The following is a 25,772-nucleotide window of genomic DNA, read 5'->3' on the forward strand; positions in this document are numbered from 1 at the left end:
CCTTTACCTAGAGAAGACACAGCTCCTTATCAACCAGACAGCATTGCACCATATCACAGAATCACACAATCAAAGAATATGCTGAGTTAGAAGAGACCCACAGGGATCATTGAGTCCAACTCCTGGCCCTGCACAAGACACCCCAAGAGTCACACCATGCGCCTGAGAGCATTTTCCAAACACTTCTTGACCTCTGTGGTCAAGGCTTGGTCCTGTGACCCCCTCCCTGGAGATCCTGTTCCAATGTCAAACCACCCTTTGGGTGAAGAAACTTTTTCCAACATCCAACCTAAACATCTCCTGACACAACTTTAGCCTGTTCCCTTGGGTCCTGTCACTGTCACCACAGAGCAGAGATCAGTGTCTGTTCCTTCTCTTCCCCTCATGAGGAAGTTGTAACTGAGATGAGCTCTCCCCACAATCTCCTCTTCTCCAGACTGAGCAGACCAAGTGACATTTCCTCTGAGGACCTCACTAAATCCCTGAAGAGCGTGAATTCTGATCTCCTCTTATCTAGAGTTGCAGTTTTGCTGGCACGTTCCCTTCTGTCAGCAGAGATTTTAAACTCAATTGCTGTATGTCAGCCAAGTCATCTGTGTCGCATTATATCATATATTGATTGTTACTGTCCTAAGGGAGTGTGAAAAAGGTCTCTCTAAAGAGGGGAAAAAAGAAACCTTGCTATCTCCTGTCCATTATTTTATAAGGGATACTTTCTGGTAATGTGGTCCTTTATGACTTGGATATTGAGAGAGGCTCTGTCTTCCTCCTGCTGCAGCACAATTAGTAAGGAGGGTCGGAAATTCTTGCTGGTTTTACAGTAACTTTAATTCTCAGTAGTCATGTTGTGAATGGGACACCTGATTAAACAATGGCACATGGATATAACTTTCTGTCTTGGACACTGCTGGTTGTAGGAACTGTCTTGGTCTAAGTGTACAATGATTAAGCTTGGTCTTTACATTGAGGCCACTGTTCCCATTGAAACCCATTCTCTTGATGTTAAAGCAATATAAATGACTCCTTATTCCAATCTACTATTCCTCTGGTAGGCTGTATGAAAGTTGCCTCCATGCCACAAGATTGATTGTTTTCTGAATGGTGAAGTGCCTTAAAATTAAAGTTACCCCATTAATTGCTTCAGGATTACTATTTTGGAGTCATTATATTCAAGAAAGGTCTGTCAATACAGTTTACTCTCAGTTGTCACTACACCATCAAATATAATGGTGGGTGCACACAGGATAGTAACTTGCATGGCTACAGCAGTATTTGCCAAAAAAAGAATTTCATGTAGAAGAAATATGGAGAAGATGAAGTTATATTTAATCTGTTTTGCATTGCAAAGGATGTTGGAATAAATTTAGTTTTTCTGTGGTTTTGGAAGCTGTGTAACATTCATTTATGTATCAAGGAAATTGATATGTTGGTAATATACTTGTGTATCTGTACTTTAGGCTCAAAATATTAAATTGTAGCACCGAGACAGAAAACTGCACAAGCATACATTGCCTGCCTAATCACACAAGAATCTTTTTGAAATGTATTAAATTGTGTAGATGAGAGGACAGGAGCCCAGAAAGACCCATCGGGTGCCCAAAAAATGAGCATGAAGGTCAAGTTTAGAACTTCAGTGTGTGTGGCTTGGGAACATGTTCAAGGTAGTTGATCATCCATGCTTCTGAAAAGGTAAAATATCCAGCATGTTCAAACTGTCCTAAAAGAAGTTCTGCACAGAACCTTGATCACCTTCAATAAACCATCATACAAAACAGTAACAAGCAAACACTGGCTTCTGTCATTTTTCTAGAGGGCTGTTTTGGAGGGCTTTTGTCAATTTCTTGCAAGCAAAAAGGGGAGAACTGCACATTGCAGTCTTCTGTTTCGTTTGGTTACAGTCAGAGCTGGGCAGATAGGCCACAGGATATTTATTTTAAAACCTAATTAATGTTGTGTCTCTCACTCACTGAATTTAAATTTTTGCCCATTTTCTTTAGTTACTAAAAACTTCTTCAGAGATCCACTGATTCAATTTCAATTCCTTTCCAAATGTAGAACTATTTCCCCTGTCTCTAATCAATGGCAAGATAAAAGGCCACTCTATGATTCAACTTTAAAGTCAGAGGCACTAAGTGCATTCTCTTCTCTAAACTCAATAGTCTGTCCACTGTATTTTAGTGTTCACAATTTTCCAGAAAAAATAATTTGGCAGTATTCAGACAAATATAGACTCCCTTTCACTTCTGTGTGAATTGAACCGAACTTACACCTCACCTCTTTTCCAAGATCAACCTCAGAGCCAATAAAGCATCTTGATTTTATTCCCTGTTTTTGGATAAAAAAAGAGGCAAAGTCATGAGGCTAGCTCATATCCCACAGGCTAATATTCACTTCCAGTAACCCCACTAAAAACTGGAGAGGTAAGTCGTGATCACAGGTGTGTTAGGCAGATGTATTACATAGATGAATTACGACTCTTGAATATGTGGACTTCTTTCTTACCACCAAAATTGTGGCTATTCTCCTCTTGTGCAGCAGAAGCACACATAGGCCAGGAATTTAAATCATTACTTCTGCCACTTGCTTACAGAAGAGGATTCAAACACCTGTTAATTTGCTGAGGCAGATGTTTCTCTTCAGATTCTGTAATCACCCCTCTATACTTTGCATTTCTCAGGTTTGCAGGGGCACTGAGTTAACCAGTCCAGTTCATATTTCAGAGGAAATGTAATCAATAAATCAACTATATTAGTCTGATGTCCACACTTGGGGGTTTTATTATTAAGGATATTTTGAAAGGTTCACTGAATATTACACATTGAAATAAGTGTCTGTTACCTTGGAGCAATTTCCAAGCTGTCTTGTGGGAACTAGAACACACTTAAAAGGATTTAGTAGTGGAAATCTTTCATTTAGAAAATCCATTTCTGCAATTCACATGTTAAAGAAATAGAAAATGTTTCTTTGCCAACTTCAACTGCAGTAAATGCATGTGAATACCTCTCCACCCCTGAAACATAGCTAATTTCTGCAGGAATTCATCCCAGAGATATATTTCTGAGCAGGTGTTTTGCTTCACTGTTCACATCTTGAATTGTGTGCAATCCATCATATCTATCATTTTGCCCTTACACAGTCAAGGAATTTGGTCTTTTCAGCTGAGTGAGCTGGGGAAGGAGAGTGCATCACTTCTCGTTTTAAACATTCCAGAGTACTTGGCTACTGTGTATGTCTGAAAACAGTAAATGTATAATGAAATAGCTGGAAAAACAAAGCACAAATTACCACATATATCATGCTCCACATTTACAGCAGCAGAAGCAAAAGCACTTTGGAGGTGTTTCCCTTTCTCCTCTGGATAATTGCCACTGTTGCTTTTGTCCCTGTTTGCAGAAGTCATGAAGTCCTTCCATCTGTCAAGCCATCATTTCTCAGAAACAAAGATGATCCAGAAAAAGCTAGCTCCAGCTACAGGAGGAGGGCATCTCTAGGAACCTTTGGCAGGCCTCTTCCTCTGGCTCTGTCCTCCAGCAAGGATTTGCAGGAGGGAACAAAGAGTAGGTCATACTGGGCTTTACCTACAGGAGAGTGCCTATTTCACACTTGGTTTCCAAGACTCACTGAGGAAGTCACAAATATTAAACAAAAAGGGATTTCCCTAACCTGAAATCAAATAAGAAGTCCGAAGGCCTGATTTGCCTTGCTTGTAGCTGATTACCAGAACTAATTATACCTTTGTTTCTATGGAAATTAAGTGTGATGAAAGAAGAATTGATCAAATTCCCAAGGCCAATTCTACCTCTAGACAACCTGAGCTTTTCAAATAAGCACTCTGGCAAGATAACTCCAGTGTAAATTACTTCATGAAAATGTGTTACCTTCCCTAAGCCTTTTCTATTTCTAAAGGGATGATTATGTTTCCCTGTCCCATGTGCAGATGGTGAGCTAAATTTCCTAAATACTGTAGGGATCTCCAGTGTAGAGTAAAAACTCTTGGTTTTCAGGCACTTCTAAAGCATTTCCATATGAAGTTAACATCTGATCAGTTTTCTAGCCACTATAATTGAAATCTTATTTTGATGCATTTTGTTAGTCATCATGCACATGGAGTTTAAATAAGCAACCAAAGCAATAATTTCCTCAACTTCTGAATGAAAGACTGTGACAGATGTTTGGGCTGTAGGACTCAATAAGAGTAATCTCGGGGGTTTTTCCATCTTGCTACTTTTAACCCAGAAATGATGTCATGAAGCAAGTCCCTACACAACTTTCTCTGAAATACTGGAATTTATTATGAATCAGGTTGTTAGATGGCACCAAAGCTGGCTCAAGTCTCAGAGGAAAGCTGCAATTTGTGAGCAAAATATCACTGCAAAACTTTCTAACAGAGGAAAGAGAGCTGAATAACCTTTTAGTTTTCTAGCATTTCTCTCCACTCACAGAAATTTCTAATGAAAATTTATTGGAGCTAATTCTAAGAAAGAATCTACACTCCAAAGTTTACTTAGGAAACCAGCAAGAATAGACTGCCTGGGTGAGTCATTTGCAGTAGACCAGGAGGCCTCTGCTAGTTGGATAGATTTCTGAATATTTGACTAGGGAATGAAGAGTACTTGCAAAAATATTATCTTAATTACAAGGATTTTAATGCTGACTGTGAGCTTGTTTTACAGCCTTGAGTAAACAGACAAAATGACACATGTGATGGAAAAGGCACCTGTCTAATAAGGCAGTAGAGATCTGACTGCCTCCTGAGATTTGACCCACTGGGCCTTCTCTTTCTCAGAGCAGAGCTGTGCTAAATCAGCCCCAAATGAATAATGAAAGCAAGCATCCTCTGGGTAGGCATTTTTATCTGAATATCTTGGCTCCACCTTTGAATCCATGTCCCAGAATTCCAAAATCAAAGGTGGAGTTCCCACCAAAACAGAAGAAAAGAATACAATGACAGAATTTGTCATTCTGTCTTTGCTTTGTTTTCACACTAATATTATGCACATCAGTTTGTTTGATTGGGTCACTTTGCTCAATGAATTTTGTCTTCCTTCCAAACAGATGGTGTGAGGCTAGGAATGGTTTTAATAAAACTCTTTGTGTGCTGGTTATATGGCACTTATTTGGCAAATGTCACTCTGCAGACACACTTTGAGGTTAGGATGATACTGAAATGGCTTAAATCTCCCACCAGCTGCCACAAAATTAGAGCTACATTAATATCAACAGAAAAATTAGGAGTTTTGGTAATTGATCTGGGAACTTGAAGGAAAATTTTCTAGGCATCTGGAAGATTTGTAATGGGAAGGGGTTGTGAAAGTCTGTCCTCACTTAAGAAAGTAACAATATTAAACCTTGAGAGTCTGAAATCCATTCAGTGCTTTACTCTCTGAGCTGGTCAGATAATGCAGGTGGATCATAGCTTATTCTTGACAGCCTGGAAGGAATCCTGTCAAAGTGTATATATTCTACACGAATATTATTCAATGAACTGTCAGAAAAACACTTTTTAAACTTAAGTGAAGTTTATGCCATACAGAGCTCTGTACTGTGAAGCATCTCCTGAAGGAGAATTTCCTAACACCTGTAGATAAGGCGTCTATATTCATGGAGATGCAAGGTTGGAGACACAACCACACTTCACTGCTCTTCTTCTCCATCCCCATTCAAACTAACAGATTGGCATTTAAAACCTACCACAAACACCTGGGAAGTCAGAGCAAGGTAAATCTTGTCATTATGTATCCTGCATCACCCACAGAGACAGACCAGGCCAGGAAACAGAATACAGTGCAGAGATCTCAGCGTAACTGGGGAATTTAGGGAAAGATGTGCAGAACATCATGGGATATTGACAGTCCAGATTTCTATTAGGAAGTGGAGTACTTGGGCAGTTCAGAGAGTAGGGATGACACCATGTAAAATCGGAATAATTCAAAGCAAAGACAGAAGAGTGCAAGTTCAGGCAGCTCTCTGGATGTTATGCTCAGACTGACTGCAGAGGCATACAATTGTTTTAATGAGATGTATTAATCTTCCCCCTTCACCTCCCTGGATCTCTAAAATGCCCCAGACATCACTGAATTTAGCAGGACTTTGTACTGGGAGTGAATGATGTGGATGATATGCTACAACAGTTAAATGCAATTGCAACAAACTTCCCCCATGGGTAAGGCAGTGCTATTCAGTTATTTTTACTGTTACAGCCAATGGGGAAATTATATTTTCTTTTGGAATATATGTGATTGGCTGTGCCCTGAGATGGGATATCACAGTAGATGGACCACTACAGTGCTCTCTTATGGCAGTTCCTGTGTTTCAGAGTATAAGCACATTATTCAATAGCTGCAAATGAACATATAAAAGTTAAGAGGCTTTTTGAAAATGATCTTTTTCAGCCTGCAATATTACATTAATTACACCACAGAGGTATGAAAAACAATCATTAGTGTGATCGCACTATAATGATGGATAAAGAAATCATCAGAAGTAGAAAGGACTGAGTAGCCAAGATAATTATGAGGTTTCCTGTTTAAAACAGTAATAACAAAAATGCAAAGGGAAAAAATAGTGTTAATAAAACATAATAATAAAAAAGGCAACTTTTAATATTGTTAGAAGTCTTGAAAATAGGGCAGCTAATGGGTGTATTCACTCAAAGAGCTCATTATTATAAATCTGCATTAGCAGTAATTTTTCAAATCACTGCTGGGTATGAAATCACAGTTTACAGACTGTAAAGAACATAGTTTTTAACTGTCAATCTGTAGAAAAATGGGTACAATGTCAAACCAGACTCACAGCCAGTGAGTGCACTTCGGCTAAATGTCTCCTGATATTCAGAGCTGAACTAATGGCTATCATTCTGACTGTAACAGGACACTGCAGTTTTATGAGATCCTCTTCTGGGACTTGACATTTTAAGATGTGTTTTGGGAGGTTTGTATGTATTGTTATTAATTTTTTGAAGAAAAAAACCTGGCCATAATAAGCAGCTGTTAGCTAGCAAATATTTAAGAAGCCCTGAAGCTAAAGATGAGGCAAATGCAGCCATTCACAGTAATAGCTGGATTTTCTGAGTCTTCTATACACTAAAACCAGAGTTTACCAACTCTATTGTGACCCACTACACACTTGGATATACTTCTCCCAGGAACTAGTTTTTGATATGTTATCAGAAAAGTATTTTTTAAGGCTTTCTAAGTTGCAAATCAAACAAAATGGCATCTTTTATAATTTGAATGAATAAACAAAACCCCAGTGTGTTGCTCATTTTTACAATGATATTATTTTTGAGATGATGAGAAATTAAAGTGAAAGGACTTCAGAGATATGTGTGCAATTACAAACTTGTGTGCACAGATTTGTGCTCTGATTTGGGTTCTATCATCACCACTTGGCACATATGATTGCTGGGACTGCATGGCAGCCAATTAATTGAAAAACTGTATTGCTCTACCAATTTGCCTACTGCACCTGCAGACCAGGTAACCAACCTTGCAGAGCTATTTGCATGTGAAATTGCAGACATTGGTATGTTTATCTTCACATGCATTCAGACACCAAAAAGGAAAACACTGCAGTGGTGTCCAGGCCTGCCTTACACAACTGTTTTCTTATACACAGTTTTGGTATTTGAGAATACTTTAAAAAAAATCTTGTAAAAGAAAGTGTCATATACAGATATGCATTTTCACATACACACATGCATATAAGTACCTCAATATGCATATATTCAGAGATATAGATTTGCATATTTATGTGTATACATACTGTCATGAATGAGTAACTCCTGCCTGGAATCTCCAGGATTTATCTGTGTGTGAGCAGCACTATATAACCATTAGCAGAGCTGGGAAGGACTTGGGTATTTGATTTGTGACTGCATAGAGATTTCCTTGGCTCTAATTGAGCAAACATTGGTTCACTGGGCTTGACATTGTTCTTGTACAGGTATAAAGCTGAAATAACTCTATCAAGGGCAGATGACCTTTGAGAACATAAACAAGGAGAATTATGTTCTCCATTGAATAAAAGCCATGAAGGAGCACTTCTGAGATGCAAGCAAGGAAATTGATTAGGTTTGGGCGTTGTCTTGTCCTCCCTAAAGGTTGTCATTGTGACTCCAGCAGAAACTTCATCTGGATATAATTTTTAGAGGCTTTCTTCTGTGGATTTTTATTTTGTTTTATTAGCTCTAGCTGCTACATATCAGGTACTACATCTGAGCAATACCTCAGACATATTCTGTCAAAAAACTTTACTATTCTCACAATGAAAATAGCATCTGATCTACCTTATATGAACAGATATTGAAAGACAAAGGAATAATTCCAAATTCCTTGTTTGGAATGGAAAAGGGATGAAGTAAATTTCCATGACTTATACTCTAAGCAAACATCTCCAGCCTTAACTATGGAGATAAAGAGTTTGTCTTATCTTCACCACTACAATGAGTTTAAATTGTTTAAATGAGTTTAAATCCATCACCAGGTGCAATAGCAGTTTTCAGTGCTGCATATGGACTTCATGGCAGGAGCCAAACAAACCTTCCAGTGAAGATCAGCCTCTTCACACTGATAAACATAAAACTGATGCTGCCAACCATCTCCTTCTCTTAAAAGCAGACAGTCTAGGGATAGTAGCTGAAGCTGGATTCTTTAACTTAAAATCATTGTAACATTCAACTGTTTTTCCTGTGAGTTTTTTTGAGCCATTCTGTGCTTACAGAATGTGCAAAAGGTAGTTGTTCTGATATTGCAATGACAATATTCTTTATTTACAGCTGCACCTTCCACTTGCTTCTCAATTTATTCAAAGGGGGAAGAGTTGCAGCACACAACCAAACACTTCTGCAAAGCACTTGGGCATACTTTTGCTTTTCTAATTTCAGTTAGCACTCAGCCATCATAAACTGCAGGTGAAATATCATGGGTAAAATATTTAAGTAGAATTATATCAACACATCCAGTTAAGTCAGGCTTTAGCTTTGCTATTGTTGTGCTCTTTAACCTAACAATTTCTCTGCATGCACTATCAGCAAAGTCCATTGAAGTTAATGAGGCAAATTCCACAGACATAGAAGAGCTCTGAATCATGCTGCAAATGATTTAGTACAGTATTATTACAGACCTGAGTGGGGTTTAGTGTTTGCAAAGTAATTTGGAGGAGTAAATAATACTTCTGATTGAGTTAACTACACTCTGGACCAACACCAAGAGAAATAAACAGCAGTGCAAGAACCTCAAGGCTTCCTCAAATCTCTGGGGCCCTTATTTATCTGAATAAAGCTAGATATCTATGTCTATAACCATGTTTAGCCATACTTCATCATCTGCTCCAAAGCAGATTTTTGAGAAGCCAATTTGAAGAGAGAGAAGTACTAGGGATACATAGCACTCAGTAGCAGGACTTCATCTGCCTGCACTTTACTGGGCCATACACTCACTTAAGGAAGTCAGTACACTCAAACTATAAGCCACAAATATGTGTCTTCTATTTTTTTCCACTCATTCACACTCTTCATCCCAGTCATCACAAACACTTTTGCAGACAGACCTTGTTTTCAAGCACAAATGAGGCCCTTTACATAATAAAATCTATGGGAAACAGCACACATAGAGGGAAAAGAGTAATCTCTGTCAGACAGCTCTGAAAGCAACGTGGTAATTTTCTGTGACACACAAAAAAAAAAAATCAGCAGAAAATGCTGCCAGTAAATAACCTTGTGCCTCCAACAATAGACTCAGTGGGTAGTAAACACCAGGGGAATCATGTCAGTCAATCCATGCAAATTCCTATAAATGGACAGCATTCTTTCACCACACTGCTCTCACCCTTGCAGCAGCATCTGCTGCCACTTCAGTCTCGTGGGGGATGGCATGGAAAGGCACAGGAGCTGAGGAAAGGAAACAGAGACAAAAGCTGCCCAGAAAGCAAATACACACAGATTTCCACTCTCTCTTAGATCCACTCTTCAGGGACTATAGAGAGTAAGGGATTTGGACTAAGAAGTTGACTGAAGAATTCCTGAAAAAGATTGGTAAACACATCAAGACTGACCTGTCACATTCCCATTAATTTCTGATGTTGAGAGTTTCTCTCCTTACAATTTAGATAACTTTCAGTTTTCCCCTCTCTCTTGCTACTTGGTTCTTTGGTTTTTATACCCTTGAAAGCATATATCACTCACTCTTCTCTGGATTTTATAGTAGCCACATCCCTTAGGAGCAGAGAATGGGTAAATTACAATTTTGATATGCTATAGAAGTGATACTTGCCAAATTATGTGTAAAATACACCTTATAGCTAAATATTTATTAATTAAGATATGCTACATGAAATCCTATTTTATAATAATAACTCTCTGCAACCCATCAGGATTAGTAATAACAATTATAAAAGCCTTTTTTTCAAAAGGTTAGAAGTTTTATTAAAAAGTACCATGTTTTTCTAGTCTTTAAGTATTATTCTGAAATTATGTCATTAACTTACCCTAGCAGAAACAGAAGTCACTGGGACATCTTATCCTATGTACTGTATATTCACCTATGAAAAAAATGAAAACAAATGACTGCTAGGAAGAAGTATTTACACATCCATTTTATGAGTGGCACGTGGGATAGATGATGAAATTTCATTTAAGTTATAAAATTCCACCGGATTTGGGAGAACCAGAATTTTGCCTTCAGATGTAAAAGTTTCAGGAGCCACATGCCACAGGATGACAGAAAAGAAAGCTAAAATCAGAGGCTCTAAACTTCTGGCTTTTAAATGAATCATAATTCCATCTACAGAATGCTGGTATATATATAAATTACTCGTTCATAATGAACTAAATAGAACCCATATATTCCTGTAGGGAACTGAAGAATCCACAAATGTCATCATTGTTTATCCAGATTGTAGTGGTGCTAGGTTAAAAAGAGAAGCCAAAAATTTTAATATCTAAATGTGAAAAGATGAGAGAAGCCATCTTTCAAGTTAGAATTATAAAAAAAATGTTCTTTGCAATTAAACAGATATCTGACGCTGTTGTAAAGTGTAGTGAAACTGAGCAAGCAGTGTTAATGACTTGTGAACCATTGTGACAACTTGAAGCTTAAGGAAAATATTTTATAAGAATCCTTAGGAAAACAGTAACATGGATACTAGTGGTAGAAGATTTATTGGAAATGTGCTAGTGGGTACAGATTTAAGTGCCTCCTTATTTCTTTTATTAGTTCTGTTTAGTTTTTTGAAACCACAGAATGATTAATTTTCCATATAATATTTCAACTACTTTATATTTAAGTATCTCTGCCCATATGCAGCTACATCTGTGAAAAAGAAATAGCAGGTGTTTCATTTATGGTTATGGTTACTTCTGTTTATTCTTGACAAGTCCATTTGTTATTCTAAAAGAAAATGAGTCATCTTGAAGTCCATTTGATTTGGATAGTGTGCTGTCTGCTTATTATCATTAGTTTTCCCATTCCAGTATTCTGGGTGTTACATAACTAGATGCATTTAGCTAAAAAGCAAAAAAAAAAAGTTCTGTGTATCATTTGACTTGATCCATAAAAGAACACACTTGTTAGACCAATATTACTCCACTTTATAATCTGTCACAGAAAAGAAATTAAATCAAATGTTGCTCAAACATTTTACATGCTAATACCTGTATGCTACATACTGTAGCTACTACAACTTAGTAGATGTAGGCAATACCTCTTTTTCTTTGAGGTTATTGCCATGTAAAGAAAAGAGAAAGGGAAAACTTCACCCTAGGTGGCAATGTGAACTTGAATCTTCCACGTATTGACGTATGTGATTTTGTTACAGAGTTGATGGTGTAGTTGGGAATGGCTATTGTAGATAGCAGGAGAGAACACTAGAAATAAAGTAAGAAACAGATCATCTCTGAAGCAGCTTCTCTGTTCTGACATGGAAACAAAAGTTGCTTTTGATCTGTACATAAATGAAAGACTTTGCAAGAAAAACAAGGTGTTACAGGAAGAGAATATCTTGCTTCAGAAAGTGATCAATGTCTCCATGGATCAATGAATCATGACTCAGCATTTTCAATGACCCAACATCATTTATTCAACATTGAGAAGCATAGTTTGGATGAGAGTTCTTTCACACCAAATCTTAGTCCCTTTCTTTCCCATCTCTTTTTTTTTTTTGATAGAGATCATTGCTTTACCAGCTAAGGTCATATAAAGAAGAGTGCTGCTTTAGATTGCTTCTTTCAACAGGAATTCTGTGGCACTTCATGATTTTGTGAAGGGAAATATTGCAATACTAAAAAAAAAAATCTTATTCCTAGGCAGTGTTCTTGTATCTCTTTTGTACTGAACCAAGTAGGTAGCACTGTGAGGAAGAGTGGCCCTGAGAGAGACTGGGGCCTGTGGGTGGGACAGGACCCTTGGATTCAAATTCACAATAACTGTAGGTAGTGAGAAGCCTGACAAATGTCTCACACCACACTTTCTTTTCAAATGTATGTTATTTCACCTGTTGAAATATTAAAAGTCGAGCTTTACATTCCAGATCCAAGGCCTCATTAAGCACTACCTGAAAATGTTGCAGAGGAAACAGAATCATTAACATCCAGTGCACACCTGACTTATTCTCTTTGCTCAGCTTCACTAGCCTGTTCCTCACCAGTGCTGGCCTCTGGAAACTTTCATGCTGATTTGCTCTTTCTTCTTACTTATGTGATCTGCTGTTCCAAACTTGTCTGTCACTCCTTCAGCAGCTGCCCAGATCAATGTGAAAGGAGACTGGAGAGAAATTTTCGATAATGGTAAGTCAGGCAAAATGGGGAGCTGCAAACATAAGCTAGAAGAGGGATTCTTTTAAGTCTTAAAGTTTTGATCTGCTATGGCTTTCAACATGGAGAGGAGGGTTGGGAGCAATGTAAGATTTGTTATACTGCCCAACATAAATGCTACATTAAAATGCCTGGCACAGACCATTAGAGGTTGAATCCAAGCCCAATAATGTCACAAATAATCCTTTAGCTGACCTCCAGTGGTGCTCAGATTATTACTATATCAAAGAAAATGTTTTGTTGCTTGGTTTGCAGAGACTCAGATAAACAACTGTAGTCTGAAAAGTGTCTGAAGGTGGCAAAAAATACGTTTTACAGGCCTTCTTATTCTGAAGAGTATTCGAGACAGCAGCTTCTGTTCACTTAAGTTTAATGGTGCTGGGAAGTGCAAGTTGATTTTGAAATACAATTACGTGTCACTCAGCTGCACACAAAGTGTGTAAAGGAGTGGGAAGCAGGGACATTTTATTTATCCTAATATATAGTATTGAAGTAATAATGACAGAACTAGCCACTCTACTTTTTAGTATAGGAGGTTCTCAGAGATATAAACCAAATGGTTTAGCAGAATTCATATTTTATGTGATCATCTCTTTTTAAATTTTTTCCTCGGATTTACTGTATGCAGAAGGAATGAGTAACCAGAAATAGACAACACCCTTTGAGGCATTTTGTTAATTTAACATTCAAAAATAGACCTCAGTCTGTCTTGCAATTATTTTGGGATGGAGTTCGTGTCACTAAAACTCTTCTCAGATTGTCCTGAGCTGTTTCTAAATGGCCACACAGCATTTTGTAAAAGATATCACTCCTATGGAATAAGAACTGCAAAAAACATATTAAATGGCACAATTTAACATTTTCTATCAATGTTTCTCACCCACTGCTTGGATAATTAGACTGTACTTTTTCCTAAGGGAAGAAGAGAAGATATTTTGAGAAAAAGACTCTCAACTAACCAATATTTTCTCTCCAGATTTCCCTTTACTGAGGATTAAAAAGATTGCAAAGGTTTGCAGTTTTTCTCTCCAAAAATGGATGACAGCTGAATTCCTGTTATGAGAACTTTATACTCTTACTGGGTAAGGGTGCCATTGGCAAACAGATAGTAAATCTGCCATAAATCCATCTTTTTCTGTAGTACAATCTCTCCATTAAAACCACTTGATCATAAATATCTAGCTGTACTAAAGATCAGATTTAGAAGAAGCCAAAAAATCCCACTAATGAGGATACCTGACAGGTGAATGTAGTCATGACTTTGCTAGGTTAACCAGAAAGTTACTCAACTTGGAGAAAACAATAATTAGGTCCCTGTAGGAACATGTGCAACCAAGTTACTGGCAAAGTTGTACAGAAATAAGAGTTCAAAAATTCATTTAGTCTGCAGCAGGATGCTTTGCCTCACAACAGGTTTTCCCACTAAGCACACCATCTCCAAAGAGATGAAGACTGAACAGAAGTGTTGTAAACTAATGGCAAAACCAGGCATAAGGAAAGGCAATGCTACTCACACTCACATGGTGCTGTGCAGTTTAGGGGCTCATTGCTCGTTCTGGGGTGATTAATCACTACATTACTCTAGGTTTATCTTCAAAACCCTGTTGGTGGAAAACTGAAGCAATGCAGAGGGGAATCTGGCAGGCAGTGTTTATGCAGATGAGGGAAAGTGAGAAGGACACTGCAGGACCAATCGGAAAGAAAGCAGACATACAACAGTTCTAGAGCTGGAGTTCCAACTATTTGGCTATGCTACATCTTATCAATGTCTTTTGGTCATGTCAAAAGCTTAGAAGAATTTTGCTTCTTCCACCTCTCTTGTTTTTCCACTGCATTTAACACAAACATGGTGATTTTCCATTTTGCAAACAAGAGCAAATTGATCAGTTTATTCTCTGAGAAGTGGGTGACATTCAACACAACGCTTGACTGACATCGATAGTCCATAAACAACTGTACCACAGTTTTCAGCAAGAAAGTCATCATCAATAACTATCCTCTTTAAAGAACTGGACACAATTTTGTATATTCTCAGACTGTTTCCATATTTCCTTAATCATGAGAAAAGTATTCACTGTAACAAGTGTTATAAGGCTTAAGCCCCACACAAGTCAGTGGAAGGGTAATTTTTTTTGACCTCTTGCACACTGCTGGAATTTCAGACTGCTGGTGAGGGAAAGATCCTCAGTTTAAAAACAGCAGAGCTCTGCCCACTCCAAGAGAGTTTGATTTACACAGGTTGAAATTCTGGCTCATAGGGTTTTGCTATGATCTCTAATCTATTCTTTCTCTGTCCTCTTTTCCCAGCTGCTCACAAGTCCTTCCCCAGAATAAGTAATAAAAATGTTTCCTCTGCTTAAATGCCTACACTACAGCGAGCATGCACTCAGTAATGGGCTCAGTCTGGTTTGCCAAGTGGACTTCTTTACATTAAGTCTGGATTGAAAGAAAAGCAGTCAGCTTAAGAAGGTTACAGTGCTTTTAATTTCATCTATTCAGAGTCCCTTCCTTAGAGACCCGAATTTTAACTTCCATGATTTGTGTGAAGTCTGTGGAATAACTACTCTCATAATTGTGTGCCATTGTTTTCCTCCTAAAAGATAATATGGCAATCAGCATAAAGTGCAAACACAATTTCTTTCTTGTGTTTTTCCTCTTTAAAGAAAAATGTCATGCAAATACCTGTTTGTAAAAGAAACAAAAGGTAAGACAAACACAACTGAGATACAGCCCAGCATTACCCTTGTAAATGTCACATTATTTCCCCAGTTAACCTTAAGTACAAAGCCATCTTTTAAGTGCTCTACAGAGTAGTATTTTTGCAAGTCACATCTCTACAGACACTGAAATCTGTGTGCTAAGACTTATTGAGTACACTATATAAGCCAATGTCAGAGTATCTTGTGGGGAAAGCATTTTACAGTTCTGTGAAAAGTCAATGTTGTTTTGTTTTTATTTTTCATGTATTGGACTACCAAGAGCAGAAACATCAGACTATATTTTTAAAAGTGCTTTTAATTAGATCAAGGCAGGAGAGGATTATATTTCTCCAGAAAATGTAAAACAAAGTAAACAGGTTTTTTTTCATTAAAACCAAGTATTCTTGCAAGTATTGTCTTGTATAACTGAAGTTTGGATGCTTCTTCTGACATGTGACCTTCTGGGGAAGTTGTGTTCTGTCCAGCAATCTCTCTTAAGAGACATTCTGGTTCTCATTTCCAGTAAACCGCAAGATGAGGGCTTTGCAATTCTATAGTTCAGTTTTGCTGAATGTTAAAATGGTCAAGCAGCAATAAGAGGACAAAAGAGTAGAGCACAAATCAGAGTTTTTACAGGCTGTGTTATGGATGAATAGCATCCTTACAATGAATATCTCAGTTTATATAAGCCCACCCAAACTGATGTTTTTAAATAATACAGTCATGTCCAAAGCCTGTGAGATTAAAGATCCTGTCATGAAAGTGAAAAATTTAGCAGCTGAAGGTGAAGATATAATCATGAGCAGTCTGAGGTAATTTTCAAGTTGTCAATAGATGAATAATAACCTTTCTTATATTTATTTTGTTATGGAAAGTTGTATTTACAAGGCACTAATAAGGACTAGAAATTCAGTCCAAATTAAAACTGAGCTTAGTAATAGAAGTCATTTGACTCCAGAAGCTGGAATCTGAATAAAAATACTTGCTCAAGCTTCTGCTACAAATGTGATGATATCTGGCAACAACAAATGCAGTGACACATGAGATATGGCAAATTGGAAGCAAGTGGAAAGTCTGGGGTTACAAAGATACTTGCATGATAAGAACTGCTCAGCGCTACTTGAAAGAGAAATGTAACAAAAATGAGAAGAGTGAGTTTTAGAGGTAAATCCCTTTAGTTTTTCTTTCTATCCTGCAAAATGTATTCAGATGTTTCTCTGGATTTTGATAGCATATGTAGAAAGAGGAATAGCAGTGTTTTTTACATTGTTTGCTAGAGATAATCAGAAGATTTTAATGTATATATTCTGATGTTCTTGAAAGCACTTTTGGTATATCTTTAGAATTTCAAAGGAAAAGCATACATATGCACATTCAAACACATAAAATGTGTTTAATTTTTTTGTTTGTTTTGCTGATGTAAGTTGGGAAAAATACTTTCTTCTGTGTTTCAAGTTTGGATAGCTAATAAAATGCCCAACTTGGATTTTATGAAGCTTAAAAAAAAAAAGAGACATCACCTTAGGGTAAAAAACAAGTGTGAGAAACCTCAGCCTAGGGGGCCATTATTTTCATTTTATGTCCTTGAAAGCAGCCTCGTGTTTCTTCAACCATAACAATAGTGATATTGCCACAGTGTGTTATGACTGCCAGAAGGAGGAAGGCAGTGACTGTCTGTAATGAAGATGATTTTATCATGAAGTTGGTGAGTAATTCCTGGATAGCTAATTTGATTGGCTCAGTACAAAACTGGTTTTATTTTAAAACAAAAATCAGGATTGAAAAAACAACAACAATAACACAAAACCAAAAAACCAAAACAACAACAAAAAACCCCAACAGGTGGAAATTTCAATGTGCAATATATATAATTTGCCATTCTCCTGAGTTTGCTGTCCAATTTTCACTCTTCCTGTTATACATATAAAACTCATTTGCTTATTTATGTGCCTTATTAATTGGAATTTAAGCATATATTTTTGGTAGGACAAATGCACCATCTCCTTATACATTTCAAGAGGACATGAACTCAAGTGAACACTGGAACAATAAAATACAGTAGACCTTGGGTTCAAGGAAACTAAATCAATCAACCCATAAAGTTACTGAGGCTGCTTTCAAATTTAGTTGGTTGAGTTGATTGTACTATATTCCATTATGAGCCTAAGCACCTCACAGAAATGAATTAATCTATCCACACCTATATCCCTCATCTACAACAGGCATTGTTATTTTCCTTGGAGCAATAGCAAAGTGACACAAAGGGATCAGCCTGGCTCAGCATAGGAACTCCAACTCTATGGACATCAGTTAAATCTTCAGTAGAGCCAGTCCCCTGAACAGAAACATTCTGTGATACACACAGGAAATTGCATCACATTTTTTCACTCTCTTAAATAGGGAATGCAGTCTTTTTGCAGGACTATTCTTTCACCCGATTCAATGAACTAAGAATGTCCATATTAATTCTCTTTTAAAATTTGCAGCATAAATATACAGGAATCTTGGTATAAGTATCATATCAAAGATTTAAGGTGAATGGATTTTAATGGGAGGCATTTTTTATTGTGGGTAATATTCAGTCTTTACAAGTCACAAGTTTTTCTTTTAAAAAAATTGTTTCCATTTCAATTTAACCTGACATTCATGAGCAAATATCTAAAGTACTTCAGTTAACTTAAAGGATTGAAAATACTCTATCTTAAAAATGAAGTATAAAGTAATAAGTATTTGTAACTAAAATGGCACATATTGATTCTCTACACAGGACTGACAAAAAAAATTGATTGGTTTTATGCACCTGTTTTTTTTTTTTCTTGTCAGCCACCTTCCAAAGTAGTATTCAGGATCCAGCTGATGGATCCACAGATCACACAAATGTGGATTATAATGTCCTTCTGCCCAAGGAACATGCGATACAGTATCACCAGCAATGCTTGGATTCCAAACATAGCAAAATTTTACTTTGAGTTTCTGACCTGCATATATAGAGAGATTACTTGGGTAAAGTTATGGAATCTCATAAGAATTTAACTTTTTAAATTACTTTAGATTTTAAACTACATGTTTATATGGTTCCTGATTCTTTTAACAGCACAAGAACGAAATGATTTTTGGCGCCAGAGGATCACAAAAGTACCTTCACTGTAACAATAAATTCCCTATAGATTCTTTAAAGCTACACTGTTAGTTTTAAATGGAGCTGGGTTTTTTTAGCAGCTGAACATGTTTTAATTTTTTTAATGTGATAGATACTTTAATTTCCTGTCTCTTTTTAATTTAAATTCAATTAAAACTGGCCTCACTGACTTTTACTTTCAGGTCCTGAGTTGTCTCTGTGTTTACCCTCCAAGTGTTTTCAGTACTTTGAGCACATTAGGAATATTAAGCAGTTAATCAAGTGTAAAAAACATTAATTTGCTCTCTAGCATCTTTCATCAATATCTTCTTTTTTTTTTAATCAGAGAACTATCCAACAACTAAGCCCACAGATTCCACAGCAAGCATTTCATCAACAGGCACTGATATTTTGCTGCACCAAGGATGGTGAAATAAATCTCTGCCGACGTGAGTGAATGGTACAGGAATCATCCCAGCCCCAGTGTAATCAGCAAGATTCCCCCATAAAGGTTTTTAAATAATCTAAATAACCCCAGTCAAAGTATATAATTATATGAGAGTGTGTGTGTGTGTGTGTGTGTGTGTGTGTGTGTGTGTGTGGTGGGGGTGTGCTTAGAACAAGCTGATTCCTTGAAGTCATATTAAATTCTCTAAATTCTCTGCCCTATTCCTGAAAGCCCGATGTAATCAGGCATGCCACAAGCTCCATCACTCTCTGGGTAATTTTCTCAGGTTTCTGAAGCCTGTGTCAGAACTACCATCTGTTCTATTTCTGCCACTGAACCAAGGCTCACCCTTTCAAGGCTAAGTAACTAGAATTGGCCAACTCAATGGCAACTAAAGGTGAAATCCATTTTACATGGTGGATCTGGCCTAACATTCTAGCCCAAACAACAAAGATACTGATAAAGGCAGAGACTTTTCAAAGAATGAGCTATGTTGATATATTTATTTTTATTGCAGACATTGCTGCTATTGGCCTAAAATATAAAGCATCTGGTCCAGAAACAGCATAACTGTAGGTCTGGAATATCCATTATTTCTGGATCTGCCTTATGTCAGTGTAAGTGAACTAAATCCTGGCTTAAGGCTGCTTTGCCCTCAGGTACCAGCAATAATGACCAGCTCTAGCTAATGGGAATTTATGGATCTTTTCATTGGAATTCATTTTGAATTCTACTGTGATTCTTCATTTGTGCAGAAACTGTTTTATTAGCTGCAGTGGAGTTTTGCTTTTTGAAATCACCAATCTAGGCACACAAAACTTTGTGCAAGAGTGATATAACTAATGCAGCAATTGTTTAGATTATGAATAAGAAGTCTCATTCATTATGCAGTGATTCCTTTCCATACAATTAAAAACACCTTAAAATCCTATTCTAAATTTCCCCATATCCTATTCAAATACATGTGTTTTAAGCCCTCTTTTTATCAAAAATCTTCAGTCTGGGACAAAGAGAAAATGCAATTGCCACACAAATTATACAACTTTCTGGGGAACAAGGAACATGTCCTGAATTAACCCAAGTCTGTCACTGGATCTAAAACTAAGTTCATCAAACTATTTATATTGAAGTCCTTTGTCCCTTTGTCAACAACCCTACAAGCTTCTTCCAGTTCAGTGATAAGCACAAAATACTTGTAGAACTCTTTGGAAATGGTTTCTGATCCTGTTATTAAATGTAAATGGTTTCTGCATTTTCTGAGAAAACTTATATAATTGACTTGAATTGTATTTTTCTGATGAAAGAATGCAAAAATCTTTTTTGTTCTCCTCTATCTTGGAGACCTGGGACAAAATCCTGATGGAAAATTCCCATGGGGAAGCTTATGTTTACTAGTAGATTTCAGGATAGAATTTATTGAGAAATTCAGTCAAGATAAATATTTAGAAGTAGCATTCCACTATGAAATTCTGATGAGCATGTTGTTTTGTAAAGATTCATTGGATAGCTATTCATAGGTGAATTCAGAGTGACTGCATCGATAATACAGTTAATTCTTTTTTCTTTGTGTAACTTTAAAACACAGTATCTCCTATGAGCGAACACTAACACACAGCTTTAAATTTTGCTTTTGAAAGTAGAAAATATTAGCCTTGATCCCCATAGGAAGTTATGATGCAGTAAATGAGCCTTGCAGTGCACAAAGTGATTTTGAAAGTCCATGGATCTTACTGCTTCAAGGTGAAGTAATCCTCCTGCAGCCCCATCTCAAGGACAAGTGAGCACCCTGAGAACCAGCTGATGAATCACACAACTGTCTACTTTGTTGGTCTAAGGCACGCTGGCTGGCCTTAAAGCACTGGGCTGGAAACTGCAGAGGAGCAGCTTACCTAAGTGCAGAAGTGTAGGCTGAACAGTGGAGCAATGTCAGTAGATCTGCCAATTTAAATTGTCCTTCATGAATCAGGACCTGAGGAGTTGTGTGTGGAGGGAGAGAAAGCACTAAAAAAACGCTGGAAAGCCCTGCCTGCACACACTGCCCTTGGGCATCTCCATGCAGGCATAGGGGAAAGGAAGGAAACAAAAACAAAAAAATTACAAAAACCCCAAACAAACAAAAAAATCAACTGTTTCTAGACTTTCCTGTTTGTGCTTACAGAATAAAGCAAGCTGGAAAGGAGCTCTGTAACTTGTCCGGTCCAGTGCCTTGTTCAAAGAGCTAACAAAAATTAAGATTGGATGTATAGGTTTTTCTAGGGAACTATCAGAAATTTCCAAGAATGGAAATTCCACGCTTCTCTGGACCTTCTTTCCATGCTTGACCATCCTCTTAGTGATTTGTTTTTCCTGTTAACAAATCAAGATTTACCTTCCTTTGCCTCTTGCACATTTATTTTGCCCCTCCAAAGGTCTCGCTCTATCTTGTCTGCCTTTTGATAGAAAAACTGAAGGTAGGTTCCCCCACTTTCCTCCCTATAAAGAATCCCTTAAAGCATCTTAGTGCCATTATGATCCCACTCCACTCAAAATCATGTTTTTTAAACCCAGAGAGATCAGACACATGAAATGTTTCTAAGTAGCTGCGATTGTGCAGTGTTCCAAGTGCTTTGTCAAGGTGCACACTTGAAAGTAGAAAAAAATATCTAAATTTTTCAAGTTCCTAATTTATGCCATCTGTCTAATACTGTTTACTGGAATACTCTCGTTTATTGTCATCTTTTTTACTGAAAAATTACACTTTTGGAGGAAACATTCTCACTGCAGTATATGAAACCCAGAAAAAACACTGAAAAGAACAGCTCTATTATTTGTATTTATGAATAGAAAAATTCTGGAAAGTTACATCAAGCCACACACACACACACACACACACACACACACAAGTAATAAGCCTGGCAGAGAAAATTGGGATTTTAAGAGTATATCTTACTGTCTAGTGTTCTAAAATTGGGGATTAGATAAATATCCTCTTTGCACTCACTTCTGTTCTCCAGCAACACAGCAGAAAATGGCGCCTTGAATATGAGCTATTAAAAAGAACAGTTTATGTTCTGTGGCTTTTAGCAGAGTGTTGCTGTATTTAAAAAAAAAAAATCATAAGGTCCTTTACCATCAAACAAAACAGATCAGTTTGCCCTGCCTATAGGGATACCCAGTCTGAATAAAAGCCTCTAATGGAGGCTAACATCCTTTGAATTACTGTGAAAGCAACACTTGTTTGTTGTACTCTTTCAAGTGTTGATACTGATGAAAAAACTTGTGAAGCTGCCAAGCTAATTTCATGACAGATAAGTCAGGAACGGTACACAAGAACCTGATTTTTGGCATAAATATAATGTCTAGCAACACACTTGGGAAAAAAAAACAAACCAGCATTGAAAAAAAGTAATCAAAAGATCCTCCAACAATGCCAACAGTGAAGATATCAGTGCCAGGTATTTATCACTAGGATTATAACAAGTTTACTAATCTCAGTAAATTGGAACAAGAGATACATTAATTCTGTTCATTAGGTACCTCCTGCTGTTATGGTTTGATTATTATTCATAGTACTTGGACACTTCACTTAGGATTGGGTTATTAAGAATTCTAAGTACTGCACATAAGCACAATAAAAGTCCAGCTCCTGCTCTGCTTTACAGCCTTACAGCAAAAAGGATTTAATTTGCAGTTTGGGAATAGGTAAAGGATGAGGTTATGCAATTTGTGCCTTCACCAAGGACTGAATAAAGACATTCTTTATCAGCACAGTCCTGTACCTTAGTGCACTCATACCTTATCTTCCCTGTGGGCTTCTCCCACTGCAGTGATATTTCCTTTTGCTTCTGCTTGTTTATAAACATCCGTCTAATTTGGGTCAGCAGTAGCAGCCATCACACTCTGGAATGTCAACAAACACTGACATTTTTGCACTGCTGTCTGTAGCAAGGGATTCCACACCACTCCAGGAATTCCCACTTCCCAAAAAAGGTCTGGATTACTCTGTGGTAGCTCAAGTGTTACAGTGTAATTCCATTTTTGGTAGGAAAGATCCAGCTGGAAACATCAGCATTTACAATTGGCACAACAGTGCTATTTTCTCATTTAGCAAGTGCCCAGTACTTCTGTGTTGGGTTTTATATTCCTTCAAGAATGCTACAAAATATTTAGTATCCAAAAAGACCAGGTTTAAATGCCCCAGCTAAAATGCTGTGTCTCAGAGAACATGTAACAGGATTGTATGAAAAATGGCCAGGGGAGACCAGCACCTCAGAGGCTTGTATCAGCCAGATCTGGACCTATATAGCACGAACTCTCAGAACACACTGTAGATCAAACTTGAATAAAATACTGAAGTTGAGAGGACTTAATCACAACTGGATTAACTGCATTGATAAGTTCCTCCTCATCATCACCATAAATATGAAACTTATCTGATTTTGGATTAAACAGGCCTCAGTGTGAATTCTGAATGTGTTTGTGAATTATTTCTTTCTCACAGTTCTTACTGCTAGAAAAGTGATTTTTCTCAGAGGTCAGAAATTAAAACCAGAGAAACAAACCAACAAAAACAAAACCCAGACTACCCAAGACTGTGAATAAAATTGCTTTATGAGCCTGCTAAAGGGATATTCAAGGATTTGTTAACTAGGCTAGAAATGTGGAGGAGTGCTGGCCAGTTATCCTACTGTGCACTGAGATTTTCTTTGTGCTTTTTACATAGAAGACCTGAGCTTTGGCAACAGTGTCTTTATGAGTCTGTCCTGCCCTTAGAACCAGCCCACAGGGCTCTGTCCCCATTTGGTTTTGCAGTGTAAATCCAAAGTAGATTAATGCAAGAGATGAATCATATGGAGAATTTTGATGTTGAGAAAATTATTTCCCCCACTTACAACATTTCTTGGACCTTTTTAGGTTTTTTTTTGTTGCTGTTGTTGGTTTTTGCTTTTTATTTATTTTTTATTAATAAATATATACCTAGCCTCTAAAATTCCTGAATGCTTTTAACCTGAACTGGTAAAAAACCTCTCTCATAAGGTTCAAACATGAGTCCAGAAGTGTAGTTACCCTAACTATGAATCGGCTTCCTGGAGCTTCAAACACAGCTGGTCAGCACAACACAAAAACCTGATTTTATTTTTACAAGATCATCGGATATAAGAAGGCAAAAAGGTTGTGCTTCTCTCCTCTCTCACTAAAAATAAAACCATTTACACAGAAAAAAAAGGGAAGGATGAAAGAGACTATTTAATGAGCTTAAGCCTGATAAACATTTCTGCTGGGAAGAGCACACTGATGTCTGAGAGGTCTGAGAGGTAGTGCTCATGTGGAAGTTAAAAAGAATTTTCTAATTCCATGTAAGTCTTTATGTAGGAGGAGGAGAAAAATCTACTTCAACTTAGATTAAATTTAACAGCTGCTACTAGTATAGATAAAAATTTATAGTTTCACAGCTGTAAAGGGTTTATATTTAATTAGAGGAACTTGTTTCCATTTACATGGCAACTTTTGCAATCAGGTGTGCTCTGACAATTTGTATTAGTGTGCTTTATATAATTTTTACTGAGTTTCTTGCTGTGAGCTGCTAACTCACAGTACCATATTTCAGAATAAAAATGAGAAAAGCAATCTTCAATTCTTTCTTGCTTACATTGGGAATTTGTCTGTTATTGATTACTTTAAGAATGATAGCCATAGACAAGATGTTTCCATGAGCAAGTCTATTGATTAGGTTTCAGTATGCTTGCTATAGAAAATTTGGTATTAATGAAGTTCATGAAAAATTAAGACAGAGAGTCTTCCTAAAGGGTTCATTAACACCTTCACATGACAGAAAGACCTCATGCTGAGACACTTTCTTTTTTTCACTTTCTGGAACATACAAGGTGAGGATTTAAGATTTTCTTGAGGACACGTGAGTTTATGTACCTTCAAGGCTGTCACAGTTTAACTCCAGCTGGCAATTCAGCCCCACAGAGCGCCTCACTCACTCCTCCTCAGTGGGATGGGGCAGAGAATTAAAAAGCAAAAGTGAGAAAACTCTTGGGTTGTGTTATTTTCATCATTGAAAGTAAACAAAATAAAATAGCAAAAGAAATATTAAAAATTGCAATGAAAAGGAAAAGATCAAAAAGAGAGAGAAATAAACCCCATATTTAACAAGTGGTGCAAACGAAAAATAATCTCTCACCATGAACTGACTGATGCCCTTGGCCCTAGTTTGTATACTGAGCATAATGACATATGGTAGCTAAATTGTAAAGCTCTACCAGGAATTTGCTTTATCCCTGATACATCTTTTCCTGCTTATTCTCAACATTGTTAGATACTAATATTTCTGGAACACTTCTAGATTCACTAATCATTCCTCTGTTTTTTAAGTTAAAAATGGTACTCTCTTCCTCTAAGATAAAAATTCTCCTTCTCTTTTGTTTTATTCTCTCTTGTGTTTTGTTTATAATTTCTTCATTCAAATTGAATAGTGATAGCTTCTTATCTTCTTCACAGACTGCAGAATCACCATTTTTTGCCCATCAAGGTTTCTGTCATGTCTCCTGTTTTCATTCATTTTCTTCTTCCTAAATCCTTCCAATTCTTTCAGAAATCAAGCCTTCTAAAATACTGTGTATTTAAATATAATACTAGTTTGTGCTGCTCTGTTTTTTTACTAAATTTAATTAAATCCCATCAACAGCATTCCCAAAGTCATTGTTAACT

Source organism: Camarhynchus parvulus, chromosome 7 (genome assembly GCF_901933205.1).
Source record: "Camarhynchus parvulus chromosome 7, STF_HiC, whole genome shotgun sequence".
Classification (NCBI taxonomy): Eukaryota; Metazoa; Chordata; class Aves; order Passeriformes; family Thraupidae; genus Camarhynchus; species Camarhynchus parvulus.